Source organism: Schistocerca americana, chromosome 2, assembly GCF_021461395.2.
Source record: "Schistocerca americana isolate TAMUIC-IGC-003095 chromosome 2, iqSchAmer2.1, whole genome shotgun sequence".
Lineage (NCBI taxonomy): Eukaryota > Metazoa > Arthropoda > Insecta > Orthoptera > Acrididae > Schistocerca > Schistocerca americana.
The window spans coordinates 936,282,619-936,300,099 of NC_060120.1; the positions used below are offsets into that span (position 1 = coordinate 936,282,619).

Here is a 17,481-nt window from a genome sequence, read left to right on the forward strand (position 1 = left end):
ACCTGAGAAGATTTTACCCACAACGCTGATTAAAGAGATACCTCTGTAGTTGTTACAATCTTTTCTGTTTCCATGTTTAAATATTGGTGTGATTACTGCTTTCGTCCAGTCTGATAGAACCTGTCCCGACTCCCACGTCATTTCAATTATCCTGTGTAGCCATTTAAGACCTGACATTCCACTGTATTTGATGAGTTCCGACTTAATTTCATCCACCACAGCCGCTTTATTGCACTGCAATCTACTGACCATTTTCTCCATTTCCTCAAATGTGATCCTATTTCCATCATCATTCCTATCCCATTGTACACGGAAATCTGAAACAGTACTGATCGTATTTTCACCTACATTGCGCAACTCTTCAAAATATTCCCTCCATCTGCCCAAGGCATCAACAGGATTCCGCAGCAGAAATCGAAAATTGACATTTTTGGTCAATTTCTTCAACGTCCCCCTTAATACAGACGCACGTCAAGCCAGACACATTGCGCGAGCAGTGGTGGCCGAACGAAACATCACCCCAGGAGGTAATTCAGGTACATGTTGCGTTTGCTGTGACACCAAGGACCAAAGGAACCGTTTGCTTACAGCAGGATTAAGGTACCCTGCGCCTCTGTCCAGTCTACTGACAACACTGCTACAAACACGGCTAGCACGGCTACTCTTGTGACGTGAAATGTACAACAGAGAGCGAAATGGCGCTTTGTTGTCTTCAGTGACGAGAGTAGGTTCTGTCTGTATGCGAGTGATGGGCGTACACGCGTACGGTGTACACCTGGTGAGCTGCCTATTCCTGAGTGCATTGGCCCATGACATACAGCTCTAAAAAAAAAAAAAAAAAAAAAAAAGGTTCAAATGGCTCTGAGCACTATGGTCATCAGTCCCCTAGAACTTAGATCTACTTAAACCAAACTAACCTAAGGACATCACACAATACCCAGTCATCACGAGGCAGAGAAAATCCTTGACCCAGCCGGGAATCGAACCCGGGAACCCGGGCGTGGACATACAGCTCCCACTCCAAGTTTTATTGTATGTGGAGTGGCATCCGTTAGAACTCTCCGCCACATTTGGTCTTTCTGCAGGATAATGAAACCAGTGACGGCTGCATTACACAGGTTGTTATCCCCCTGCTACTGTCATCTCTACGACAGGGAGGTGATAAGCGTTTTCAGCAAGTTAATGCACATCCACATACGTCTCAAAAATGGTTCAAATTGCTCTGAGCACTATAGGACTTAACTTACGGGGTCATCTGTCCCCTAGAACTTAGAACTACTTAAACCCAACTATCCTAAGGACATCACAAACATCCATGCCCGAGGCAGGATTCGAACCTGCGACCGTGGCGGTCGCGCGGTTTCCGACTGTAGCGCCTAGAACCGCTCGGCCACTCCAGCCGGCCACATACGACTGCTGCGACGCAACGTACTCTTCCTGGTGTACATATGACCAGGTGAGCAATATCACCAGATCTTGTTAACTGAATCTTCCGTCGGTTCTTGGTAGCACAACATTATAATAAATGAAAAACGCTTGTTTCCGTTTGTTCTACAGTGTTAATTTAGTTTATTGTGTTAGCCAGTTTTCGAGTTACAAGGCCATCATCAGACATTTACTGACTATTGTCGCCAAAGATGTTAGCACTGTTTGTAAACGACATGGAAAAGAAGTTACACATCTTGATCGAAGCACAAACGCACAGTAAATGACATGTTGACAGTGTGGTAGTAATGCAGAGTAAAATGTAAAAAGTTGAACAATAAATAAATATAAAGGGAATAAACAGAAAAAAACTTTAACACAAAATGAAAAAGCATGCCTACATAACAGTTCATATTAACAACAAAACCAATAAAATAAGAAAATAGCCTTGCCAAGTGCTAACTTTGTTTTATTTTTTTAGCTTTGTTTGTTAACATAAACTTATGTAGGCATGCTTATCCAGTACGTGTTAACGTTTTTTCCTGTTTACTCCCTTTTTATTTATTTATTGTTGAGATTTTTATGTTTACATTGCATTACCACCACACTGTCAAAGAAGTCTTTTGTGTTGGCAGAAGAGCCAACACCGTGTTACGACTGGAGGCCGAAATGCACGGGTTTTAGCTCACGCAGGCTGGCGTGAGGAGGGAAGAACTATACTGACGTGAGGTCTGGAACATGACAAGGGCCGGCCGGTGTGGCCAAGCGGTTAAAGGCGCTACAGTCTGGAACCGCGTGGCCGCTACGGTCGCAGGTTCGAATCCTGCCTCGGGCATGGATGTGTGTGATGTCCTTAGGTTAGTTAGGTTTAAGTAGTTCTAAGTTCTAGGGGACTGATGACCTTAGAAGTTGAGTCCCATAGTGCTCAGAGCCATTTGAACCAATTTGAACCACGACAAGGAATGAGAATTCAGAAAGCGGACATAATTAGTTTCATACTTAACTTTAATCCATTAATGATGAACGTCGCTCTTATAGGTACATGATTCACAATATTATCTGTTCAGAATACATTCTTGAAGAATATGGCGCCTTGCTAGGTCGCAGCAAATGACGTAGCTGAAGGCTACGCTAAACTGGCGTCTCTGCAAATGAGAGCGTATGTAGACGGTGAACCATCGCTAGCAAAGTCGTCTGTACAACTGGGGGCGAGAGCTAGGGAGTCTCTCTAGACTAGACCTGCCGTGTGGCGGCGCTCGGTCTGCAATCACTGATAGTGGCGACACGCGGGTCCGACGTATACTAACGGACCGCGGCCGATTTAAAGGCTACCACCTAGCAAGTGTGGTGTCTGACGGTGACACCACAAAGTCATTTACTGTGCGTTTGTGCTTGAGTCTAGATATGTAACTTCTTTTCCATGTCTTTTGGAAACTAACTTCTTTGGCCACAATACTCAGCAAATGTCTGATGATGGCCTTGCAAGTCGAAAACCGGTTAACACAATTAATTAATACTGTAGAAGAAAAACAAACTAGCGCTTTTCATTTATTATCGCCAGATTTCTAGCCAACTGAACACCTGTGGGACATGCTGAAGCAGGAGGGTAATCGTTCTCTAGCGGCTACATAAGCAACAGCCAAACTGCAAGAAAAGATGTAAGATGCGTCCGCTAACCTATCGCAGGATTCCATTCCTCACGTTTATGATAGTCTGCATCTGAGAACACAGGCCCACGTTGCCGCCAGTGTACTGACGCGGCTGTTTGGGCGCCCTTTACTGTGACGTGTGCATTTTATTTAGCCTCAATTTGTTATCTGGTAGTCCTACAATGACGACCTACTTCTCACATTACTCGTCAATAAAATTACGTTGTCCCTGAGGGTGTTGCATTTTTTTCCCCGCAGCGAGTATTTACGACAGGTATCGCCTAGACATTTATCTCTTCTCTGCGTCCTGTACCTCTACCGACGATGACTTCAAAGAGCACACTGAGGAAGCTTGTAGAGCCGTGAAATCGAGCAACTTTGTATCTCGTCCATCGTCCTAACACTCCGCTTAAATGAACATTCCGACACTAGAACATCCATCTGAACACTACAAATCATGTACATGTACAGCATGTTGCACCCACACTTACCCTGCCCCATCTCCCCCCCCCCCCTCTCAATTTCTCAACATTTCTAGCACCCTAAATGAAACTGTAATTGGATTCAAGCGATTTTTACACAGTCGGTTTAAATAGATCAGCTACACTATGGACCAAAAACAATATTATATTTGAACAATGTTAACTCGTTGCTGCAACTCTCTGGAATATAACTAAATAAACTATGGTCACTGCGCTGCAGAAAGAGTAGCGTTTAGTACTTTTACCAACCTAAATAACTATTCCTTCCACTTATTTTTTGTAAGTTTCACAGAAAAATTCCTCATCTGCAAAAAATGGTTCAAATGGCTCTAAGCACTATGGGACTTAACATCTGACGTCATCATTCCCCTAGACTTAGAACTACTTAAACCTAACTAACCTAAGGACATCACACACACCCATGCCCGAGGCAGGATTCAAACCTGCGACTGTCGCTGCCGCGCGGTTCCGGACTGAATCGCCTGGAACCGCTCGGCCACAGTGGCCGGCACTTACAGTTCTCCGAATGTTACTACGACAACTGCAAAGTGATGTAGCATATGTACACAAAATTTTATTTCAGAGAGAAGCATCGTTTCTAAACCATAGGCAAGTTAATTTTCGCAATATGCACTAATCGTCAGCTAAAAATCCACGGTGACTCAAAGAAGTGGACACAAATTGTGCTCTCGGTCTATCAAAGTCTGGCGCGTGTTTTTCAAGACCCGCATCATTGGTCCGTGTTTTATTGGTGAGACTTTAAATATACTGAAGTGTCTTCAGTTCCAAAGAACTGCTGCTGCCGCAGTTATTGGAAGATCGCACTGGACACAAGGCAATCTGTGTGGTAACAATATTAGGCATGTGCCTCCCATTCTGCACATGTGATGACAGACCCTCTTTACAGAACATTTGGAGAGCACTAGAACGGACGTTCAGAAAACGCATAATGGTCTGTACAGTCACTAAACTCAACACTTCTATACTTTTGTCTGTGGCGAAAATTACAACAAGAGGTCTGTTAGGAAATACTCAACGTGCAGTATTGTTTCTCCAGAATCACATTTTAGCGTGTGGCGATGCTCAAGATAAACATTTTGAGCATGACAGCCATGACAACAAACCCGAACCGTTCCTGAGTTACGAGCTTGGTCAAATTTGGCGTAACAGGGCAGACGTTTGTGAAACCTTTTCTCCTTGACAGCGGAAGAGTGGTTCGTGGCGCTGTTACGACTGCACCGCGACCATCGCTGTGCAAAAAAGGCTTAATTCTGCCCCTGACCAGCCTTACAACCAGATAAAACCAAAAGAAATGACACAGTTTCACAGACCTTACTGGCCTCATACAGACATGAATTTATGTATGTGGACTGAAGTGGGGAGTGAAAATTTGTAGCCGACCGGTTCTAGGCCCTTCAGTCTGGAACCGCGCGACCCCTACGGTCGCAGGTTCGAATCCTGCCTCGGGCATGGATGTGTGTGATGTCCTTAGGTTTCTATGGTTTAAGTAGTTCTAAGTTCTAGGGGACTGATGACCTCCGGTGTTAAGCTCCATAGTGCTCAGAGCCATTTGAACCATTAGAAAATTTGTACTAAGGCCTGGAATGGAACCCGGGCCTCCTGTTTAGTAGACAGGTACTTTAGCCGCTGACCCACGTTGGCGCAGCAGTTCACACAACTGCACGGATTACCCTGGCATCCCTCCCTCCTCGATCCAAACTCTCACTACCGCCCTAGTCTACTTTGAGTTCCCCCTTACACATGAACAGAATTGCCGAAGCTCTCCATTTTCTGGAATAGCACCTTAGCATCTAACGTAAATGCAGGATCCAGCCTGAAACCCGGAGCAGGTACTTATACAAGTTGGATCCCCCCCTCTACTTTCGGTGCTAAGGTGCTATTCCAGATTATGGAGAGCCTCGGAAATTCTGTTCCTGTGTAAGGGGGAACTGAAAATAGGATGGGGCGACAGTGAGAATTTGGATCGAGGAGGGAAGCATGAAGAGCTAATCTCTGCAGTTGTATGAACTGCTGTCCCAAGATGGCTTAGTGGCTAATGCAGGAGACTTGGGTTTGAGTCGCAGCCTTGGAACAGATTTTCACTCCCTGCCTCAACCTACATAAACAGACCCAAGTTATGTACAGGGTGGCAGCCAGTCAAGGAATATTTTAGGGAAATGGTTTGAAAAATTCATTTCAAAGGCTTAGCCAAATCAGTGCAGAACACAGTTGCCTCTCTCTCTTGTGATCCAGACCTCGACCAGAACAGACGTCTTTTTAGGAGGCAGAGCCTCCGGCTCTGCGTTCTATGACCGGCCACTGACTTAAGTTAACACGAACTCCCCTTCTGTTGCCCATTTCAATTAGTTGTTCGACTTCCTAGACTGGCCTAAACCTGGTAACTTCCGAACCTAGGCGCGCCCCTTGTATACCATACACTGAAATATATTCTCTTCATTTTACTTAATATCCTGTTGTGTCATTTATCGGCAGCAATGGATGTCCACTCACAAGTCCTCCAGTACGTTGTCATCGTAAGCAGAATCCAACAACTTTCCTTTCTGTTCCTTGCCCATGTACTCCTTTCGGAGTATGCTGATGCAGTAGCTCCATACTTGAGAATCATATACAACCGTTCGCTCACCTAAATATCCGTACCCAAAGACTGGAAGGTTGCACAGGTCACACCAATATTCAAGAAATGGCTTGGTTCAAATGGCTCTGAGCACTATGGGACTTAACATCTTAAGTCATCAGTCCCTTAGAACTTAGAACTACTTAAACCTAACTAACCTAAAGACATCACACACATCCATGCCCGAGGCAGGATTCGAACCCGCGACCGTAGCAGTCCCGCGGTTCCGGACTGCAGCGCCTAGAACAGCACGGCCACCGCGGCAGGCTATTCAAGAAAGGTAGTAGTAGTAATCCACTAAATTACAGGCCCATATCATTAACGTCGATATGCAGCAGGATTCTAGAACATATATTGTGTTCGAACATTATGAATTACGTCGAAGAAAATGGTCTATTGACAGACAGTCAACATGGGTTTAGAAAGCATCGATCCTGTGAAACACAACTAGCTCTTTATTCACATGAAGTGCGCCCTAAAACCACAAAAAAAAAAAAAAAAAAAAAAAAGATCGATTCCGTATTCCTGGATTTCCGGAAGGCTTTTGACACTGTAGCACACAAGCGGCTCGTAGTGAAATTGCGTACTTATGGAATATCATCTCAGTTATGTGACTGGATTTGTGATTTCCTGTCAGAGAGGTCACAGTTTGTGGTAATTGACGGAACGTCATCGAGTAAAACAGAAGTGATTTCTGGCGTTCCCCAAGGTAGTGTTATAGGCCCTTTGCTGTTCCTTATCTATATAAACGATTTTCGAGACAATCTGAGCAGCCGTCTTCGGTTGTTTTTGCAGATGACGCTGTCGTTTATCGACTAATACAATCATCAGAAGATCAAAACAAACTGCAAAACGATTTAGAAAAGATATCTGAATGGTGCGAAAAGTGGCAGTTGACCCTAAATAACGAAGAGTGTGAGGTCATCCACATGAGTGCTAAAAGGAATTCGTTAAACTTCGATAACACGATAAATCAGTCTAATCTACAAGCCGTAAATTCAACTAAATACCTAGGTATTAATTTTATGAACAACTTAAATTGGAAGGAACACACAGAAAATGTTGTGGGGAAGGCTAACCAAAGACTGCGTTTTATTGGCAGAAATGTAACAGACCTACTAAGGAGACTGCCTACACTACGCTTGTCCGTCCTCTTTTTTAGAATACTGCTGCGCCATGTGGGATCATTACCAGGTAGGACTGACGGAGTACATCGAAAAAGTTCAAAGAAAGGCAGCACGTTTTGTATCATCGCGAAATATGGAAGAGAGTGTCACAGAAATGATACAGGATTTGGGCTGGGAATCATTAAAAGAAAGGCGTTTTTCGTTGCGACGGAATCTTCTCACGAAATTACAATCACCAACCTCCTCCTCCGAATGCGAAAATATTTTGTTGACACCGATCTACATAGGGGGGAACGATCACCACGATAAAATAAGGCGCGCGGGATTAGCCGAACTGTCTAAGGCCCTGCAGCCATGGACTGTGCGGCTGGTCCCGGCGGAGGTTCGAGTCCTCCCTTGGGCATGGGTGTATGTGTTTGCCCTTAGGATGATTTAGGTTAAGTAGTGTGTAAGCGTAGGGACTGATGACATAAGCAGTTAAGTCCCATAAGATTTCACACACATTTGAACATTTTTGATAAAACAAGGGAAATCAGAGCTCGTGCAGAAAGATATAGGTGTTCATTCTTTCCACGCGCTATACGAGATTGGAATAATAGAGAATCGTGAAGGTGGTTCGAGGAACCCTCTGCCAGGCACTTGAATGTGATTTTCAGAGTATCCATGTAGATGTATATATGGTCATCGCTAATGCCATTGTATTTCCGTCGCAAGTGCGGCGACATCATGGCACGAAATTCATCATCTACTCCGATTCCCAAAGTGCTCTACACGTTCTTGAACAGATGTACCCAGCAGATCGGATGGTGCAAGAAGTGCAGGACACACTCCTGCTCTTGCAAAAGCAGGGTAAGGATGTAATTTTCTGCTGGGTTCCAGGGCACATAGGGATTCCTGGAAATGAACTTGCAGACGCGGCTGCCAAGGAGGCTTGCTCCATCCCACCTCCTGCTCGCTGTTCCGTCCCCCTGCAGGCAATAACATCATTCATGACTTGTAAGGTCATGGGTTGGTGGGAGGCTCAGTGGCTGGAAGCGAGGGATAATAAGTTGCGAACGGTGAAGCATTCTGTCCGACCGTGGCTTACCTCCCTCCGACAACGACGAGCTGAGGAAGTAGCCCTTACACGGCTTAGAATAGGACATTGTCCTTTGACACATGGTTTTCTGTTACGTCGTGAGGAGCCACCAACGAGTCAGATATGTGGGACACTGCTGTCTATACGACATATTTTAACTGAGTGTGTTTTATATGCGGGTTTCAGGGAAGATTTCAGTTTCCCACCAGACCTGCCCTCTATTTTAACTATTAATGAGGCGAGTGTCGCCAGAGTTTTACGTTTTTGTGTGATGTCTGGACTTCTTCCCAAAATATTGGGATTGAGATCTTAATGCGCTGTGTCCGCAGCTCGTGGTCGTGCGGTAGCGTTCTCGCTTCCCACGCCCGGGTTCGATTCCCGGCGGGGTCAGGGATTTTCTCTGCCTCGTGATGACTGGGTGTTGTGTGCTGTCTTTAGGTTAGTTAGGTTTAAGTAGTTCTAAGTTCTAGGGGACTGATGACCATAGAAGTTAAGTCCCATAGTGCTCAGAGCCATTTGAACCATTCAATGCGCTGTAACGTGGTTTGGTCACCCATTATTTGTAAGTGGTCAATCAGCCACCGTTAATTATTTTTACCTGTTTAGTACTGCTATTTTATTTTTAGTTTTATCTACCTGTTTTGATGTGCTGTGTCCAATCTTGAAATTTGAGCATATACAATTCTCGCAGAGAACGGCGCTGAACTAATCCTTGTTTAACTCGTCAACATTTCTTTTGATAACGGGCGCTGATAACCTCGTTGTTGTGCGCCCTAAAACACTAATCATCATCATCATTGTGGTGTGCGTACTGTAAGACCTTCGGTAAACACACCATCAGATTATTTGACTTTTCGCTCTAACGAAGTAGGCGAGTGTCAGCAACATGTCTCGTGGTCTTGTCGTGGCTTGTTTATCTTCTGCCGTTAGGTCAGACGATAGAAATGCCACTTGCACGCTTAGAGTAGCAGTTTGACGGTGACCAACTTTAAACAGAACTTGATTAATTTTCACACACATTTATTAAAATAATAAAAATCGTAAAAATAACTTAACTTGATTCTGGATGCTACTTACAATTGACAATCTGAAGTTCCTTTGGTCTTGGTACGTTAATCTTATTCTCACATATCTCTGATACTTGACAAAGTGTCTATTCATTTATCTTCATGGCTATGTACAGTAATATGGTAATCTTATTAGGCGCAGACTGAAACTTGACTATAGACTAATGCAGACTGGTACAGACTGGTGCAGACAAATGCAGACTGACTAATCGGAGGTCTGTACACACGTTATAATACCTCGAGCGTTCAGGTATCACTGCGCGAGTGTGATCCGCGAGGAGTAAAGTTTCTACGTTAGCAGCAATCTCATTGGCTGCGTTACATATTAATACGCGGATCGGCGGAAGCAAAATTTGGTCCGTCTCTAAGACAGCGCCATCTCGTAGTGCGGAGACGGACGAGCGCTGCGCCTGCGCTGTTGTGCTTAGCGGGGCGCGCTCTAGTGGGAAAGTTGTGTACGCGCTGACTACGCGGAACTATGTACACAACAATCATCATCAAATGGTTCAAATGGCTCTGAGCACTATGGGACTCAACTGCTGAGGTCATTAGTCCCCTAGAACTTAGAACTAGTTAAACCTAACTAACCTAAGGACATCACAAACATCCATGCCCGAGGCAGGATTCGAACCTGCGACCGTAGCGGTCTTGCGGTTCCAGACTGCAGCGCCTTTAACCGCATGGCCACTTCGGCCGGCTCAATCATCATCGACAATGTGTTAAAACCATAGCTAATCATTTCTAGAAATGCTTGAGAATTCTGAAATAAATAAAAAGTTTGTACCATAAATTCCGTGAGGGGTTAATTTCCCCATCTTGCCTCCTACCCTATCCCAGCGTTCCCCCTTGCAGTTGGGGACGCCTGCGCTTTCGACTGCACGTTTCGGCGGCAGGGAAGCAGACAGAGCAGGTGTTCGCCGCCGCGCGCGAGTGACGCTTCCAGGAGCGACCTGTTGCCCAAGAACCGGAATGGGGGCGACCGCGGCGCGGCCTTGGCTACCGCAGACAGGCGGAAGCGACAGGTGGTCGCTGGCGGCAGTGGCGGCGGCTTCCAGCCACCTCGCGTCATCGGAGGCGCGCCTCCGCTCGGCTCGGCGCGGCGCGGAAGATGCTGCAGGAAGCGGCGGAGCGCCGGCGCAGAGCCCACAGCCGCGGGCCGGATGTCGCACTTCCTCCGGCGCCGCCGCGGCTGACGCACTGGCCGCCGCTGCCGTCAGCGGTCGCGCGCCGGCGCTACGTTACCCAAAAACACGGCCCGTCCGCCCTTTCCCGGCGACGCCGCTGACGAACGTAAATCCGAAAAGGCCGCGTAAACAAGTTTGGCTCTCGGCGTTCAGAGTCCGTGTAAGGCAGGGCTTAGGAGCAAATGTGCTACGCGAGCAGACCGTGAGCGTAGGCATGCGAGCAACGAGCACGGTGCCCCCTCCATCGTTTCAGACAACAGGTTGGCGAGACGTGTGGAGACTTGTGTAAACGAGGAAATCCATCCTAATGGTAGTCCTCGAAGATAGCTACACTGTTTTTGTACACTGAGATGACAAAAGTTACTAGATGGCAATATGCACATGTACAGATGGCGGTAGTATCGCGTACACAAGGTATAAAAGACACTGCATTGGTGGAGCTGTCATTTTTGCTCAGCTGATTCATGTGAAAAGTGGCCGACCTGATTATGGCTGCACAACGGGAACTAACAGACTTTGAACGCAGAATGGTAGTTGGAGACACACGCATGGGGACATGCCATTTCCATTTTTAACATGCAGCTCATGTCAAACTCCTACAAGCTCCCCTAATTGTAACGCAATCTCACTAGTCCGTCGCTATAAGTCGCTCACATCCGTCCACTCCCAGCCGCCCATTCTCGCTCACTTACTCAGCCCAATTCATTGTCATTATCTGTTTGTGTCTCTGTGTCACTGTCTCCTGTGTCACAGGCACAGTCCCTTTCGTTCTGCTCTATTGCTACAGTCTCTTCTCACACTCACTGTCTCCTTCTTGTTCTCTTTTATTTCCTACTGCTGCTGTCTGTTCTCACTGTCACTATCTCTCTCTTCGTCGTTGTCACTGTCATACACACTGCCTCACATTATCACTGGTTCTTACCCAATTTCGCTTTCTCTATATTCCTTCCCCACACGGAATTGTCTCCTAAACTCTTTTCATAGCACGTTCCTGTTACTATCCACTATGTTCCACTGACAGTGCGTCCCTCGCTTTCTCTCATTCTTTTATCGCTTCCTTCGCTGTTTTTAGAATACAACTGTCTACTATCTTCCGGTATTAAATCCTTTTCCGTGTCTTTGCCACTGCCACTGTGCCCTTCTCTCTCAGCAGAAAAAGTTCGAGTATGTTCACATGTCGCCGGTCGCTGTGGCCGAGCGGTTCTAGGTGCTTCATGCCGCAACCGCGCTGCTGCTACGGTCACAAGTTCGAATTCTGCCTCGGGCATGGATGTGTGTGATGTCCTTAGGTTAGTTAGGTTTAAGTAGTTCTAAGTCTAGGGGACTGATGACCTCAGATATTAAGTCCCATAGTGCTTAGAGCCATTTGAACCATATGTTCGCATGTCATAACTTTTGGGAACATTTTTAAAGGTTCTGAGGAAGGTAGAATGAGACATCTGGTACCCGACTTTTCAGCCGAAGTCTTTTTAATAAACTGGAATATATTTCCATTTTTTGTGCTCCGATATGAGAGTTTTTCCGCTGGTTACGTTCTTTCGCCCGCTGCATCAGGGCATGTAACTCATGTGAAAAAAAATGTACTGGCCAGTAAAATGTAGATAACTTACTTATGTGAAACTGAAATAATGCAGAACTAATTTTACACCTCAGACAGGTTTTCACGTAAAAAATTTTTTTTCATGTGCTTCAGTACTGCTCCCAGATGATAACGGAGACACTTCAAAACATATTTTTCCGAACTACGTCACTTTATGAAGTACCTTTTCACCTCACACTGGATTTTACGCGCGTGTTTTACGTGTGCAAGTAGGGTAAATTTGGACCTCTGTACCTCTGAAATGGATGAAGAAATCTTAGGAATTTATTGCAAAAATTTCAGCCATTTCCTGTGCATATCCTTCTTGAAATTCTCAGGTGGATTTTGGTCCACGTGTGGCGGCGAAAATACAGTAAAAAAAAAAAAAGAAGCCTTTTCTTGGGGTTTCCCATTAACGGCCCGTGGACTAATGGTGCTTCCATAATTCCCACTAAGGCCAACGTAGACCATATAAAATGCAAAAAGAACCAACAGACTGGCCCCATTTGCCTAAGCAGGAGGAAGTATGTAATGTTCATACTGAAAAAACTTCCCCTTTGAATGTAAAGAAAGACTGTGCTGGTAAACTTCTACGTTATTTAATGCAGAAACAGCTGAGTAAAACTGAACGTACTCAGACAGTTTTCTCTTTACTTATTCTGACCATTTCTAAACTGACACACAATATTTTAGCGCAACGCAATCTGACTTTTAATAATCCCTACAAAAGAATAGCCCTGACTATCAATAACCTATACCCTTCATGAATGACTTACCTCACAAAAATATTCGCTACTCGAACTACTGCAATACAGCGAGCGCCAATACTGCCAGCTAAATAAAAGATTCTAACTATCGAAGGCACTGCCTACTGATAGGCATGTTGTTGGCAAATGAAAGATTCTGATGGAGAACAAACAATGTATTTATCTTAATAGACTTCAAAAGTCATAATATGTAAATTCTTGACATCTATTTTGACAAATTTCCTTTTTCTGACGGACATACGTCCAGATCGTCCGCTCATATTAACATCTCAACATCTCTGTCTCCCCACATCCACCACTGTTGGCGGCCCACCTCCAACTGCCCAACGCTACACGGCTGTTCACTTGCAACTGCCCAACACTACACTAGCGAATAATCGAACAATGAGTCCAACCAGCCACAGACTGCCCACAGCGCAGTCAGCGATTTTAGTTCAGAGCGCTACGTGGCATCACCAACATAAAAACCTAAACAGCCTACTTACAATACTTTGACCAAGGATAGCGACACTAAGACGATTCTTATGGTGGGTATGCAAATGGTTCCTAGCCCAAGGGCTATTTATAACACTTTGTCTCACTTTTTCATTACCAACAGAACCCGAGATATGAACACCGGAAACTCCCGTTTCTGTGCAGGGCGTTTTGGAACATACCAGGTAAACCCGCAGTCGCATCCATATCGATACTGCTCCTAAAGGCCTGCGACCATGTCGCAGTACTTGTATGTAGCATCCATTCTCCTGGATGACAGCGTATCCTGAAGCGACTGTCGACCTGGTGTAGTAATAAATGTGATGTATTCGACCGGGCGACACGCTTCCATTGGTCCAATCTCGACAATCCCGTGGCGGCTGCAATCGGATTTACTATGTCGTTGGGAACGGTCCATGATTCACTTCCATACAAGGCTGTGCTCCAAACGTACATTCTCAGAAATATCCTCAATTCAAGTCGTAAGTTTGGTACTAGTAGCCTTCTTTTTGCGTGGAATGGCCTCTTTGCATGTGATAGTCAGCTTTATATACCCTCCTTGCTTCGTCCGTCACGTAACTTTGCTTGTAAGTCAACAGAATTCATTCACTTGGTCTACTTCGTGGTTCGCAATTGTGATGTTAAGTTTATCGCTAATCTTATTCCTGCTATTTCTCATTACTTTCATCTTTCTTCAGTTTACTCTTAATCCACAGCGTGTGCTCATGAGACTGTTCATTTTTTCTCATTTTCACTTATGATAGCAATGTCAGCTTCGAAAATTATCATTGGTTTCATTTTAACCTTAATTTTAATCCCTCTCCTGGGCCTTTCTTTTATTTTCGTCATCGTTTCTTCGATGTACAGATTGAACAATAGAGGTGAAACACTTCATTCGTGTGCTACCCTTTTTTACTAAAGCATATTCTTCATGGTCTTATATTCTCATTTTCCCTCTTCATTGTTGCATGTACTGTATATTACACGTCTTTACATGTAGCTTACACCTGTTTTCCCGAGAACTTCCGACTTCTTGCATCGTTTTACAATGTAGAACGATTTCTCTGTGTCGACAGATCCTACGAACGTGTTTTGATTTTTCTTAAGTTTGGCTTCCAACATCAAGCACAACGTTGGAAATGCCTCGTAATGCTTTTACTTTTCTTAAAGCCAAACTGAATGTTTAACAGATTTTCGATTTTTCTTTTCCATTTTTCTGTGTATTGTTCTTGTCAGCAACTTCACAGCATTAGGTGCTAAGCGGACTGTCGGGCAGGTCTTGTAGCTATTTACCCACGCTAACTTCGTGGTATTTTGTGGTAGTAATTTAATATTTAACAATATTACTGCTTGAGGCAGTTGGCTTGTGAAACACATTGATCAGTTCAATGTCTCCGTAACCGGCAACAACAGTCCGGTCTTCATTCTCAGATATAACAGGGCGAGTAAAGTGTATCGCTTGCCTTGTTACTGTCAAGTAAGGCGTATTCTTCTCTATAATCTGAGTCCCCTACATCTCAGAAGCTGCTGCAGGCAGTGTGCGATAAGACGAAAACTAAAAACTAAACCGGTGTGTTATACGTATGGCAGAGAACAAATTCCAGATATCAGCTGCTTATACAAGGCTGTGCACGTTATTTTGTCCTATTTACGAAGCCTTAGTACATGACTACAACTGCTTCTGTGTCTATTCAGAGCCAATGGTCGTGGCTCAGGTAGGGTAAGACTCGTTTGACCCAAGAAGTAATGTAACAGAATATAGAGAAGGAAATGACAGAATGTACGAGGGTAATTCCAAAAGTATTGTCTTCTACTTTTTTATAAGTACAGAACTCTGTTTGTGTGGCAGTTGGTCACACTGTTATGAAGAGTGCTTCACACGCTGTGTGTAAACATGCGCACGCCATGCTGAGGCGCTCAGTCTTGGCGTGGCAGCCGTTGAGAATGGAGCTCTCGTTAGATGTTACCGCCAAGTGAGAATTGCGCGCAGTTATTCGGTTTTTGAACGCAAAGGGCACTGCGCCGATTGAAATCCATCGCCGATTGGCGGAAGTGTATGCTAAATCGTGCATGGATGTCAAAAATGTTTGTAAGTGGTGTAGAGAGTTTGCAGCTGGTCGGACCGAAATTCACGACGAGCAAAGGAGCGGGAGACCGTCAATTTCTGAGGAGACAGTGTTGAAGGTTGAGCACTGGGACCACAATTAACGCTGACAGGTACTGTGAGACTCTGAAAAAACTCAAACGGACAATTTAGTACCGGAGAAGAGGAATGTTGAGCAAGGGCGTACACATTCTCCGTGACAACGCTCGCCCACACATCGCTCGGCAAACCGTTGTTCTCCTGCAACAGTTTCAGTGGAACATAATCACCCACCCACCCTATAGCCCTGGCTTGGCGCCCAGTGACTGTCACCTGTTCCCTAAGTTAAAAGAACATTTGGCCGGAAAGCGATTCAGCTCCGACGATGAGGTGAAGGACGAGGTTCATAACTTTCTGAACAGCATAACGGCGAGTTGGTATGACATGGGCATACAGAAACTGCCACAGCGTCTACAAAAACGCATGGACAGAACTGGTGATCATGTCGAAAAATAGCTAAGTGTTCAAGCTGTAAACTGGTGTAAACCATTGTAGAAATAAAAAGGTCTATTTACTTGTAAAAAAATAGCAGACCTTACTTTTGGGATTACCCTCGTACGTTGGAAAAAATGACAATAAGTATTCACTAATTACCGTCTTTTATTTTCTTGCGGTAACCGTCACACTGCATTTTGAAATGATTTGTGACTGTTATCACAAAATAAATAAATAAGTAAGTGTGTACAATGTCCAACAAAGGGAAAGCAATGATGTCAAATATTGGACTTGACCTGAGGAATACAATTCTGAAACCGTACATTTGAATAGGTTCACTATTTGAAAGTCCAACTTGGGCAATGAGCAGAACAAGAAATGAATAAACTGGGCACAAAGTGAAGTACTTCGGGACCACACTAAAATGTAAGTGAACGGGTAAAATGAGAAATAGCGTAATTTGGAAACATATGCGAGGTGAAAGTTCTATGAAAAATTCTAACCAGAATGAGCGGCGTCAGTGGGTCACAAGCTTACGTACCCAGGTCTATACAATCTAACTGCAGATCGAGCAAAGTTGTAGTGGACAGGGGATAATGAAATAAGGTACAAGAACTACGTAAAATTTTGGGTGTAAAGTGTGTGGAGATACTGACACTCGATGAAGATGACCTGAAAGACGGGGTGAAACCTACCTAAAAACTGAAGACCGTACAGAATTAACGAGAAATTTGAAAGGACAAGGCAACGGCCTTACCGCAGTGGATACATCGGTTCCCGTGAGATCACCGAAGTTACGCGCTGTCGGGCGTGGTCGGCACTTGGATGGGTGACCACCCAGGCCGCCATGTGCTGTTGCCATTTTTCGGGGCGCACTCAGCCTCGTGATGCCAATTGAGAAGCTACTCGACCGAACAGTAGCGGCTTCGGTTAAGAATACCATCATAACGACCAGGAGAGCGGTGTGCTGACCCCACGCCCCTCCTATCCGCATCCTCCACTGAGGATAACACGGCCGTCGGATGGTCCCGGTAGGCCATTCGTGGACTGAAGACGGAGTGCTTTTATGAAAGAACGAGAGTACTAGTATGACAGAAAAGAACATCCCTACAGTGTAGCAGCTGCATTGTATTAACACGGACAAAAGTAAATAAAAGGAAACTGCACACACAGATGCGAGAAAAGTCATGGGACACCTCCTAACAAAGTGACGGACCTCCTCTTGCCTGGCGTTGTGCAGCAATTTAACAAGTCGTTGGAAGCCCCTGTCGAAATATTGAGCCATGGTGCCTCTATAGGCGCCCATAATTGCGAAAGAATTGCCAATGTAGGACTTAGTGCGCGAAGTGACTTCTCCATTATGTCCCATAAATGTGCGATGAGGTTCATGTCGGGCGATCTGGTTGGCCAAATCATTCGCTCGAACTGATCAGAAT

The 17,481-nt window shown here is 45.0% G+C and overlaps 1 pseudogene; it reads left to right on the forward strand.

Annotated features, from left to right (window-relative positions):
• The first annotated feature begins 16,788 nt into the window (after window positions 1-16,788).
• LOC124597681 lies at window positions 16,789-16,906 on the forward strand (annotated as a pseudogene).
• Window positions 16,907-17,481: the final 575 nt, after the last annotated feature.